The sequence below is a fragment of the Nomascus leucogenys genome, chromosome 5, assembly GCF_006542625.1.
Source record: "Nomascus leucogenys isolate Asia chromosome 5, Asia_NLE_v1, whole genome shotgun sequence".
NCBI classification, from domain to species: domain Eukaryota; kingdom Metazoa; phylum Chordata; class Mammalia; order Primates; family Hylobatidae; genus Nomascus; species Nomascus leucogenys.
In genome coordinates, this window is record NC_044385.1 from 46,765,203 (window position 1) to 46,778,288 (window position 13,086).

General features: G+C 45.0%; 1 pseudogene; it reads right to left on the reverse strand.

Moving 5' to 3' along the window:
- Nucleotides 1-321: 321 nt before the first annotated feature.
- LOC100595539 lies at nt 322-1,265 on the reverse strand (annotated as a pseudogene).
- Nucleotides 1,266-13,086: the final 11,821 nt, after the last annotated feature.

The window sequence follows — 13,086 nt, forward strand, 5'->3', positions numbered from 1 at the left end:
AAAGGAGATAACACCTAGAGACCCTAAACTACCTAACATTACTTCCTGTGAAGAATTTTTTCCTTTTAATTGCTGAAAAGCTATTGAGTTAAAGCAACCACGCCAACTCCCCAAAGATAATGGTTCAAACCCCCAAACAAAATGTTTGCAATCCTCTTGAGTTGCCAAAAAGAAGCAGTCATTTAAAGAGAACTCAGACTGCATATTAAGTAACCTCTACCCAAAATGTTAACATCTTACACACTAGCATTGTTTGCACGCGATTCCCCACTTGATGGAAATGTGGACCCACTGTGGCTAGAGCAGTTCAGAACTCCATGCCTACCTTTTCTTCTTCAGGGGTTCGGGCGCTTGAGCCACGGGAGGGCGAGGCAGCTTGAGATACACCTTGACCAGGTCATAGATGAACCACTGCAGGGCCGTGAGGGTGCCGATCATGACGATATGCGCAAAGAGGCCGATGCGCGCAACGAGGCCCTTCCCCACGCCCGCGAACCCCAGTCTTCGGAGGACGCCCAGGGCCGTGCTGCCCTTCTCCTTGTTCAGCACAGACACCACAGAGTCGGCGGGATGGGACACGACAGCGCAGAAGACGCCAGCGATGTAGCTGGCCATGAAGGTGATGCCCAGCTGCTTGGCCTTGGTGCACTGGCTCTGGGGCTTGGGCACGGCGTACCTGTAGAGCTCCTCCGCCGTGCGCTCGAAGCAGGCAAACTTCATCATGGTGTAGGAGATCTGCCTCAGCCACAGCGGCGCCATGCCCCTGTAGAAGGCCCACAGGCCCTCCTCGCCCTACATCCTGGGCGCCGCGGCTCGCAGGGTGCTGGCGTAGCCCGGGCGCGTCTGCACGCGGACCTTGACCGCCTCCATGGGCGCCAGCGAGACGTCGGCGAAGAACTCGGCGCTAGCCCAGGCGAAAAGGTACAGGCCGGTTCTCCACCCGTAGGCCTTCTCTGGGCCCAGGAGCTCCGCGTAGCGGATCTTGAAGACCTCATAAAGGCCGAACTTGAGGAAGCCCTGCAGGGAGTAGCCGAAGAAGGTCTGGGCCCAGCCGCGAGCCAGACTGCACAGCCCGTCGCTGCGCACCGTCACGCCGAAGCCGCTGAGGACGCCCTTGTACCCGCCGGGGTTCACCTGCATGCGGCACTTGACCAGGTCCAGGGACACGATGGCCGTGTGTGTCAGCCGCAGCTCAGCATCCCGCCCAGGCCGCACAGCAGCAGGTACCGGGCCGAGCCGTAGTCCACGCTGGCCTCCTCCACAGCCGCCGCCCAGGGCCTGCTGCCGCCTTGGCCCACGCTTCTCGCCTGCAGCGCTCGGGGGCCGCGAGGGGATCATCCATGGCCACGCCGGGCGCAGGCCCACCCTGCCCTCCTCCCCTCCAGGCGCACTCCCTCAAGGGCCGCGGGGCGGGGCAGGGCGTCGTGAACCTCTCCCGCGAGCCCGCCCACACAACGGTCCAGGCGAGGGGATCCCTGCGGGACCACAGCGCTTCAGCTTGTGCCTGCGCAGTCCGCGGCGTGAAGGACGGTTTAAGTAGGCGGTGTCGCCCCGCCCCTTTCCTTCCAGCACGCCCCGCCCCTTCGCCCCTTCGCCCCTTCGCCCCTTCAGGTCAATGGGCTCCTGGTAGCTGCAGGAACCCCAGCCTCGCTGCGCCTGGGCCAGTCAGTGGTCATGGTCCCAGAGCTCACCTTCGGCGGTGGGCCGGGCCTTCACTACCCTGGTGACTTTGGTCCAGCTTGGCTGCCTAGTCCTCTGCAAAAATGTGAAGAAAATAAACCAACAAGTACAAACACGAGTAAACGCAGGAATAGGCGAGTACGTAGATGAGGAGGTGGGTGAAGGGGTGGAGAAAAGTCGCCATGCACTGTTGCCTTCCTGAGAGGCCTTTCTGGAGTCCTCACCCAGCTATGACGGTTTAGGAGAATGGTCATCTCCATGGCAGTGGCGTTCCACGGTGCGAATGGGCAGAGAGTGCCAGTGGCTTCCGGCCTTACATACCCTTCTCACCTGGTAGGTAGGTGACAGTTTCCCCCAGTTCACACAGCACTCCTGTCTCCCAACAAACGGTTGTAGTGGGAGCCTAGGAAGTATGGGGACACTCACTGAATTTAGGGGGGATGCTGATTATTTTCACTAATCAGGTATTTTCTTTTCATTGACTACTGATTTTGGAGAATACAAAAGTGAGTCAAAAGCCCTCTTCTTTTAGGAAGCTTAGTTTCATTGGCCTGAAAAATGAGAACTAAGTGACTCTAGGTATAAATCAGTAGCATACATCATCCATTCGTTTACCCACTTGGTGCTGGGCCCTGTGCAGGGCTAGGGGTTCAGCAAAGAACCAGACATACTCCTGTTAACTTCTAAATAAGATTTTTTTTTAAAGAAAAAAATCAGTATTTTGATAAGTATTATAACAGAATTTGTTTTTTGAGACAGAATCTCACTCTGTCACCCAGGCTGGAGTGCAGTGGCGTGATCTCGGCTCACTGCAACCTCTGCCTCCTGTATTTTTAGTATAGATGGGGTTTCACCATGTTGGTCAGGCTGGTCTCGAACCCCTGACCACAAGCGATCCACCTGCCTTGGCTTCCCAAAGTGTTGGGATTACAGGCATGAGCCACCGTGCCCAGCCTATAACAGAATTTGAATAAAGTTCTAGATGAACGATGAAGGAGCAACTAATTTTGCCTGATGAGGTTCAGAAGATTTCCCTGAGGAAGTGACAGTGTAGCTGGGTCTTGAAGGATAAGTAGGAGTTTGCCACGTAAAAAAGACTAGAAAGGGCCGGGCGCGGTGGCTCACGCTTGTAATCCCAGCACTTTGGGAGGCCGAGGCGGGCGGATCACGAGGTCAGGAGATCGAGACCACGGTGAAACCCCGTCTCTACTAACAATACAAAAAAAAAAAAAAAAAAAAACTAGCCGGGCGTGGTGGCGGGCGCCTGTAGTCCCAGCTACTCGGAGAGGCTGAGGCAGGAGAATGGCGCGAACCTGGGAGGCGGAGCTTGCAGTGAGCCGAGATCACGCCACTGCACTCCAGCCTGGGCGACAGAGCGAGACTCCGTCTCAAAAAAAAAAAAAAAAAAAGACTAGAAAGTCAATTTCAGGTGAAAGGAAACAAACCTAAGGCACTTCCTACTGAGGAGAGGGGATTAATTCAGTATGATGGAAATCAGCAAGGGTTGAGTCTGGAAAAATAAAATTGGGTCAAATTAGGAAAGGCCTTAATGTCTTGTTCAGGACTTTGACTTCTATCCTGTAGGGCAGGCCTATCTTTCTCACAAGTGTGATCCACAGACCACCTGCATCAGAATCACCTGGAGTGCTTTATTAAAAATCTCAGCTCACACTCTAGACCGTCTGAATGAGAATCTCTGTGAGTAGAAATAAGTGATTTTAATACACTCCTAGGTGGATTCTTCACTAAACTTCACTAAAGTTTGAAAACTACACACCACAGTATGTGGATAATGGGAAGTCAATAATTTTTTTTAAGGTTTTCTGATCCACCCGCATGTGGCACTTGACCAGGTCCAGGGGCATGATGGACATGTGTGTCAGCCCACAGCTCAGCATCCCTCCCAGGTGCATGGCAGCAGGTACCGGGCCAAGCTGTAATGATCCATATTGATCATATTTTCTGATCAATAATTTAGTGCTTATATCCCGAACTGGGTGTATTAAAGAGAATAAAAAATAATGTTCCCTCAACCCTCGTAAGTTCACAGTTGGGACAGACTCCTGCAACAAAAGACAGATTAACAAGAGAAAAACAAGCAAGTTTATTAACACATACAGTGCACATAATGTGGGAGAAAAGTAACTCTAAGCAGTAGTTTAAGAGTCTGGCTTATATAGCATGTCTAACATAGCATGATACAATACATTTCAGAAACGTAACAAGACAAAAGAAAAGCAGTCCTTGGCTCCTCAAGGTGGGAAAATGTAGGAAGGTAAATTTATGGGGAAACTAATGGAGTAAAGTCTGCCCAGATTCCTCTGGCACTGTCTCTAAGCTGATAAAGGTTGTAAAGAAGAATTTACATCCTGTCTTTAAGCGGGAAAGCAGGGTGGGTGAATAGAAAGATCTTTCGTCTTTGTAATTCTCTGTCCTGCTTTTAGTCAGACAGAAAGAAGGCAGAGAACTCCCTACATCTGCTTCTTAATTGCCTTTAGCTAAAAAAAAAAAAAAAAAAAAAAAAAAAAATTATGTCAAAGAGGCATATTTTGATGTGACAGATTCTGGTTTCCTTCAGTATTCACCTGTGAAAATTTATCAAGCTGTACACTTAAGATTAGAGTACATTATACACTTTATGTATATTATACCATAATTTTTTTTAAAAGTTGACTGGTATAAAACTAGGAATGATGGCTAGAGGGGAGAACAGAGGCAGATACAGGTTTTCTCAATCAACAAGCCTTTTTTAAAACTCCTCTCCTTGTAATAGTCTTCTACCAGGAATTTAAGTATTAAACAGAAATCTCCGTCCTTGAGTCAGAAGAGAACAATGAAGTGTTAAAATATCCCATACTAAATAAATTAGGGCTTGCCACAGTATGTTCCTGGGAATACTGGTCCACTTGAAAAAGGTCTGCAGTCAAATGAGTTTGGGAAGTGATATGCTTTGGATCTGTGTCCCCACCAAATCTCATGTTGTGTTGTAATCCAGTGTTGGAGGCCTGGTGGGAGGTGACTGAATCATGGGGGCAGAGTTCTCATGAATGAGTTAGCACCATCCCCTCGGTGCTGGTCTCGTGATAGTGAGTGAGTTATCATGAGATCTAATTGTTTAAGTGTGTAGCACTTCCCCACTCTCTCTTCTTCCTCCTGCTCTGGCCATGTAAGATATTCCTGCTTCCCCTTTTCCTTTCACCATAATTCTAAGTTTCCTGAGGCCTCTGCAGAAGCAGATGCTGCTATGCTTCCTGTACAGCCTGTGGAACTGTGAGCCAATTAAACTTCTTTTCTTTATAAATTACCTAGTCTCAGGTATTTTTTTTCTTTTCTTTCTTTCTTTTTTTTTTTTTTTTTTTTTTGAGACAGAGTCTCACTCATGTCGCCCAGGCTGGAGTGCAATGGAGTGATCTTGGCTCACTGCAATCTCCCCCTCCCGGGTTCAAGCAATTCTCCTGCCTCAGCCTCCTGAGTAGCTTGGATTACAGGCGCCCACCACGACACCCAGCTAATTTTTGTATTTTTAGTAGAAACAGGGTTTCACCATGTTGGCCAGGCTGGTCTCAAACTCCTGACCTCAAGTGATCCACCTGCCTCGGCCTCCCAAAGCACTGGGATTACAGGTGTGAACCACTGTGCCCAGCCTCAGGTATTTCTTTATAGCAATGTGAGAGCGGACTAATACAAGAAGCATTTCACACTAGGGCATGCTTCTCAACTGAGGTGATATCATCCCCAAGGGGGTGAAATGGTTCTTAGGGGGCAAAGAATCTTAGTACAATGTTTTGTGGCCCACCCAGTAAAATCTTATTCCTTAGTATTTAATTTTGGGGGAGAGTGGGAAGGAGGGAAAGGATGATTAGTAAAACTGTCTAAATCCCCGGGGGAGGGATGGCCTATAATGAACAAAAGGTTGAGAAATGCTGTGTCAGAGCTTGCTCTTGGAGATTCACAGGACACATAAACACATTGAAGAGTGAGAAGTCGCTTAGTTAAAAAAAACTCTGGCTTTGTTAATTTAGAGTTTCCTAATTTTCCTGGATTTCAGAACCTCTTTTTTATTTTTTTTTATTTATTTATTTATTTATTTATTTATTTATTTATTTATTGAGATGTAGCATCACTCTGTCGCCCAGGCTGGAGTGCAGTGGCTTGATCTCAGCTCATTATGACCTCCGCCTCCCAGGTTCAAGCAATTCTCCTGCCTCAGCCTCCTGAGTCGCTGGGACTACAGGTGTGTGCCACCGTGCCTGGCTAATTTTTGTATTTTTAGTAGAGACAGGGTTTCACCATGTTGGCCAGGCTGGTCTCGAACTCCTGACCTCGGGTGATCCACCTGCCTTGGCCTCCCAAAGTGCTGGAATTACAGGTGTGAGCCACCGTGCCCGGCCAGAAGCACTACCCGCCCCCCACCTTTTTTTTTTTTTTTTTTTGAGACAGAGTCTCACTCTGTCATTCAGGCCAGAGTGTGGTGGTGCAATCTCGGCTCACTGCAACCTCTGCCTCCCGGGTTCAAGCAATTCTCCTGCCTCAGCCTTCTGAGTAGCTGGGACTACAGGCGCACGCCACCATGCCCAGGTAATTTTCTGTATTTTAATATAGATGGGGTTTCACCGTGTTGCCCAGGCTGGTTGGGAACTCCTGAGCTCAGGCAATCCTTGTGCCTCAGCCTCCCAAAGTGCTGGGATTATAGTCATGAGCCACTGTGCCCGGCCCAGAACCCCTTTTTTGTATCATACCTATTCACATTTCTATTCATAGACGTAGTCTTTCATGGAGCATATTTTGGGAAATGCTGGACTCTTCAGAAATGGAGTTTAGAGAAAATAAGGAGTAAAGAGGGCTAGAGTAATAATAACAGCAGCTACATTTACTGAACCCTTAGGCCTCCATTTCCTAAAGGTACAATTTGGATGTTTTCCTAACATATACCACTGTTCACTTTATGAAAGCAGAGGTTATATTAAATTGATCTCATTTCTATGGGATACTTGTTCTGTACTGTGGGCGGCAAGCCACCCAGGTGCCAAGGCAAGAGACCGAAGGCACAAGCTGTTCCAGTGTAATAAAGAAAATATATACAATAAATCTAGAAATAGATTATAGATATGGTTATATATGAATATTATTAGTTTGTAGCATTACTGTTTATTCCAATATTATAATACTCTTTGTTCTACAATTATAACCTACAAAAAAACAGGCCATACGGAGATAGGAGCTGAAGGGACACGCTGAGAAGTGACCAGAAGACAAGAGGGCGAGCCCTCTGTTACACCCGGACAGGGCCACTAGAGGGCTTCTTGGTCTAGTGGTAACACCAGTGCCTGGGAAGGCACCCATTACTTAGCAGACCTTGGTCTAGTGGTGGCACCAGTGCCTGGGAAGGCACCCGTTACTTAGCAGACCGGGAAAGGAAGTCTCCCTTTCCCTGGGGGAGTTAGAGAAGACTCTGCTCCACCACCTCTTGTGGAAGGCCTGACATCAGTCAGGCCCGCCCGCAGCCATCTGGAGGCCTAAACGTCTCCCTGTGATGCTGTGCTTCAGTGGTCATGCTCCTGGTCCACCTTCATGTTCCACCGTGTACATGTGGCTCCACCTTCTAGATAGCAGTAGCAGAACTAGTGAAAGTATTAAAGTCTTCGATCTCTCCGAGAAATACATAGAAAAAATAATGACGTAAGCTGTCCTCTCTCTCTCTCCGCCTTGGCTACCAAATAGGGAAGGGCCCCCTGTCCTGTGGACACGTGACTTGCATGACCTTACCTATCATTGGAGACGACTCACACTCCTTACCCTGCCTTCTTGCCTTGTATACAATAAATAACAGCGCGGCCAGGCATTCGGGGCCACTCCAGTCTCTGTGCCTTGGTGGTAGTGGTCCCCCGGGCCCAGCTGTCTTTTCTTCTATCTCTTTGACTTGTGTCTTTATTTCTACGATCTCTCATCTCCGCACACGAAGAGAAAAACCCACAGGCCCTGTAGGGCTGGACCCTACACTGTACCACTAAAATATATATATATATTTTTTTGAGACAGGGTCTACTCTGTCACCCAGGCTGGCATGCAGTGACATGATCATGGCTCAATGCAGCCTCAACCTCCCGAGGCTTGAGCAATCCTCCCACCGCAGCCTCCCAAGTAGCTGGGACTACATGCACGTGCCACCATGCCCAGCTAATTTTAAAAAATTGTTTATAGAGACAAGGGTCTCACTGTGTTGCCCAGACTGGTCTCAAACTCCTGGACTCAAGTGATCTGCCCTCCTTGGCCTCCCAAAGTGCTGGGATTATAGGAATGAGCCACTACACTTGGCCTTAAAATATTGTTTAAAACAATGAATTTGTACAAGTTAAAGAAAACAATCCAGAAATTGTCAGGACAAAACTTCTTAGACAATTCTTAGTTCAATAATGTCTTAGTTCATTAGTGTTGTTATAAAGGAATACCTAGGTAATTTACAAAAAGGTTTATTTGGCTTATGGTTCTGCAGGCTGTACAGGAAGCATGGCACCAACATCTGCTTCTAGTGAGGGCCTCAAGCTGCCTCCATTCATGGTGGAAGGCAAGAGGAGATGGGGAGAAGATGGGGAGGAAGGCAAGAGAGAAGGGAGGGAGGTGCTGGGCTCTTTTAAACAACAGGCTTTCTCAGGAACTCATGGAACTCACTTGCTACTGTGAGGACTGCACCCCCTCATTCAGGAGCCACTCACCCCTATAACCCAAATGCCTCTCATTAGGCTCCACCTCCACCATTTGGTATCAAATTTCCACATGAGGTTTGGAGAGGTCAAATATCCAAGCCATAGCAAATAACTTTACTAAAACCCAGCCATAAAGTCAGTAACAACTGAAAGTAGCCTATAAGAATATTTCACCATTACAGAGCACACAACTACCATTATTTCCTTGGTTGTGACATGATGTTGGGCAACATTTCTGTCTTGAAATCATCATTATACTTTTACTGTGTTCTTTCTGCAAACTTCAATTGATGAGTTAAGTAGAACTTTCCTTTCCAGAAGGCCAAATAAAGACTTGTGTTTCTTTTATTTGTTAAAGAGAAAAGAGTGAAAATTTATTCCTTTATTCATCCATTCAACAGATTTTTATGGAGTGCCTATTATGTGCCAGGCACATTTTAAATGTATTCCAAAGCAGAGCTAATATACCACATTGTCCCCAAACAGGATTTCCAAAAGCTCTAAAACATAATCATAGAGTGCTTAGATAAAACAATAGCAAACACTTATTTGGTATCTACTCTTTGCCAGTTGCTATAAACATCTGTAATCCTACAACAAGCATACAAGATAGATGTTCTTCCCATTTCATGAATACAGAGTGGCAGACACTGTTGTCTACTCAAAAGCCAACTGCCCATTCCTCTTTAGCAACAGAACCCCTATTTGTTCAGGTATCTGGGAGATATTCTTTGATCTCTACATCATTTTGACTCACTTCCTTCTCATGAAATTTTAATTTGCACATAGGGTATTTGATTTTCAGCCATAAATACTTAGGCCCACGGCCCACTGATACTTTCTCTACTACAGTTACACAAATATATAATATATTCATGCAAGATGTCCTTATTCCTGTTGTCCATGTTTTTGTGTGTGCCCCTCCACTTTCCTCTACCAATCCATGTCATCTTACAGAATCAGTTACAAAGTATGTCTGCCAGAAAACTTTCTTTGCTTAATTCACGTCCCTTGTGTTTGCCAGACATTCATTTGTATGTAATCTGGACTGGTAAATTGCCATTTTTTTTTTTTAACTGTATAGGAAATACTTCTGACAGGATTGTAAGAACACTGCTTACTTTGTTTATGTATCATTTCATGGAATGGTGTTCTATCCAGTAATCAGGGGATAGTGGCCAACTCTCTTACCTATAAAAATGAACGAGAGTAGTTGCCTAAATTTTTTTCTCAGAGTGAACTTAATCAGATGACTTCATTCCCCCATAGTGAATCTCTATATTCACCATACAAGTTTGGAGAATAGTGTTTTTGGTATGTTATTTTATTTTGTTAGATTTAGCCTAAAACTGCCTCCTTACATATTTTAAGTTTGGCCTAAAGTTTTCTCCGTACATAGTGAACTGTAACCTAACTGGATGTGCAAACAGACTGCAACCTACCCTTGTGCCAATCACTGAGTTTCAGCCAATCAAAGTCAGCCAACTGTTCAAACTATGTTCAAATAACGCAACACTGAGCTGTAACCAAGCTGGCTGTTTCTGTACCTCACTCTTTTCTGTACATCACTTTCCTTTTTCCGTCCATAAATCTTCTTCAACCATGCACCAGTGGTGGAGTCTCTGAACCTATTCTGGTTCTGGGGCTGCCCGATTTGCAAATTGTTCTTTACCCAATTCAACTCTGCTAAATTTAATTTGTCTAACGTTTTTCTTTTTATATACTTTTTTTTCTTAACAGCAAGCTCATCCTTAATCTTTTTATAATTTTTAAAGCATACGGAGGACAGTGAAATTAATAAATTTAAGTCCTTGGGAACTTCATGGGAAGGGGAAGTGAATATTTATTAAACACTATGACTTGTCAGGACAGTGAATGTTTCTACTCACTTCTGACAGCCAAGTGTGGATTTTTTCCACACCACCAGTCAGTTCTCCAACTCTCTGGACACTGGGTATCCAACAATTCAATCCAATTTGGACACTAACTACTTGGAATTAATGTCAAGCCCCACAGGTTAAGGGCTTAGTCTCACAAGACTGTCCCCACTTTAGACACCAATTGCAAGTCCAGAGCCTCCCCTATTTCTGACCTACTGGCAATACATTGGAGATTCCCACAATCTCCTCCTCATGTTCAATAATTTGCTAGAAGAGCTCACAGAACTCGGGAAAACACTTTACTTACATGAACTGGTTTATTATAAAAGATACAACTCAGGAACAGCTAAATGGAAGAGAGGCATAGGACAGACTAAGGGGAAAAGGGGCACGGAGCTTCCATACCCTCTCAGAGCCTGCTAGCCTCCCAGCAGGTCAATGTGTTCACTAATCTGGAAGCTCTCAGAGCCCTGTACTTTAAATGTTTTCATGGAGGTTTCATTACTTGGGCATGGTTAAATCATTGGCTATTGGTGATTAACTCAATCTCCAGTCCCTCTCTCCTCCCGAGGTGGGGGTGGGAGCTGAAAGTTCTAATTGTCTAATCATGCCTTGGTCTTCCTGGTGAGCAGCCCCCATCCTGAAGGTATCTAGGGGACCCCAGCCACCAATCACATCATTAGCATATAAAAAGACACTGTTATCATTCCGGAGATTCCAAGGGTCTTAGAAGCTCCTGTCAGGAACTGAGGATAAAGGGCAAATATCATAACAAATGATGCTCCTATCACCCCTATCACTCAGGAAATTACAAGGGTTTTAGGGACTCTGAGCCAGGAACCAGGACAAAGACCAGATATATATTTCTTATTATAGCACAATATCACAGTCAGACACTATGATATAGTAGAGAAAGTGTCACAACTTCGGGCTGAAAGAGATTTTGAGTTCCATTTTTTTCTAACTGTGTGAACTTAGACAAGTTATGTATCCTCTTTCTGAGCTTATTTTTCTTTTGTAAATCTGTAATTTGAGTTCATTATAACTATCTTTTATCTTTTAGGGTTGCAATGGGAGAGACAATGTGCACAAGTGTGTGAGAAGTTGTGCATAAAGTATGTGGCTTAGTACCCTGTACGTTAATAAGCATTCCACAAATGTCAGTTCTGTTACTCACCCCCATTTTCTGGCCCCATTCAGTCCTCTCAGAACTCATGTTTCTGTGATGCCAGTCTCTGCTCTTTCTCCTCCACTCAAGTGGATGATTCGGTTAACTAAATTCCTACTGACTTTGATGATTTGGGACAGGAATTGACGAAATCATAACTGGCAGAGGTGTGAACTTCTTTGACAATGCCCCAGGATGTGTCAAGGCATAAAATAAGCATGACAGAGATTGTTCACCTGTGGCTGTCTCAGAGCAGGACAGGACAGAGAACTAGGCAGCCTTCCTCCTTTTCCAAATAAACCCTTCTAGCCTGGTGCTTTATTCCGTTGAATTCCGGCTATAGTGGCCAACTTGTCCCAGATTTTCCTGGACAAAACAGGGAAGTTTTACCACTAAAAATCCCGTGTCCCTAAAACTCTTTCAGTCTCAGGCAAATCAGGACACTTGGTCACTATACTTGAGGAGTCTGAGCTATGTCCTTGGCTTCCACCTATGGGCAGTGTGCTGCAGTATAAGAAGCACAGGCTTTGGAGCCAGGCATACCTGATCCACAGTCTGGACTATTCCACTTCTAGCTATGAAATTTGTAAAGTTTGTCCTATATTCTTGAACCTCAGTTTCTTCATCTGTGAAATACATCATATTCTTTCCTAAATTTGTAATGAGCTTCATATTATTAAATGATACAACAATGCTTGCAATGCCATAAAACCTTTATATATGTTAGTTCTTTCCTTCCTGACTTCCTTAAGAGGAGTTTTATTATTCCCTGGGGTACCATGTCTCTAAAAATCCCTGAAACCTCAAGTTTCCATGAAGGGAGGTGGCCATCAGGCAGCAGGGGGCACTGTTGCCGCTATTCCATTCTTCCTACCCACTTCTCTGCACTCCACTATCCTCACACCAAAGGAATAAAGCTTTAGTAAGCCACTGATGAAAGATGGCCAAACTCAAAACCCACACTTGGTTTTAACTCACCTAAATGTGTCCCACATGCTTGCAATAACGTTAAGGGTGTATGTGGATCCTTTTACATCTTGTACATTAATGTATAATCCTCCTCACTCCAGGGTGTTTATGAAGTGCCAGGGAGTCAAATGTTTCTTCTTAGAATTATTCAACCCCAGATAACTAATTATTCTGATGAATTGTATACTTTTTTTTCTTTTTTCTTGACCAGATTGGAAACAATGATAGACATTCGACTGAGATTTATTTGTAAAACTCTGACAGATTGGGAATGATAGAGTTCCTTACACTGTCTCTTAAAATAAATATTTCTTATTTATCTGGCAAGTTAAAGAGGAAAAATCAACAATCCCCAAACTGATTAGGCTAAGCAAGTTTAACTATGTTTAAAGAAAATATGTAGGAGGTAATAATCTCTATATGCTTAGGAAAAAAAACTGTTCATAACAAATCTTCATGCCTTTTTTTGTGTAAGGAATTATTTGTGCAAAGCAAAATTACTACTCCTAGTGGTAGTAATTGTTTACCTGGGGTAGGTTCTAGGGGAGAAGAAGAGTATTAATCAAATACTTTAAAAACTAATTTCCCAGAATTTTTACAATATAAAATGTCCACGGGACTACATTTATCAAGCGACACATACATAATCGACCTGTGCCCCCTGATTGAGCTTTTAGGCAAAACT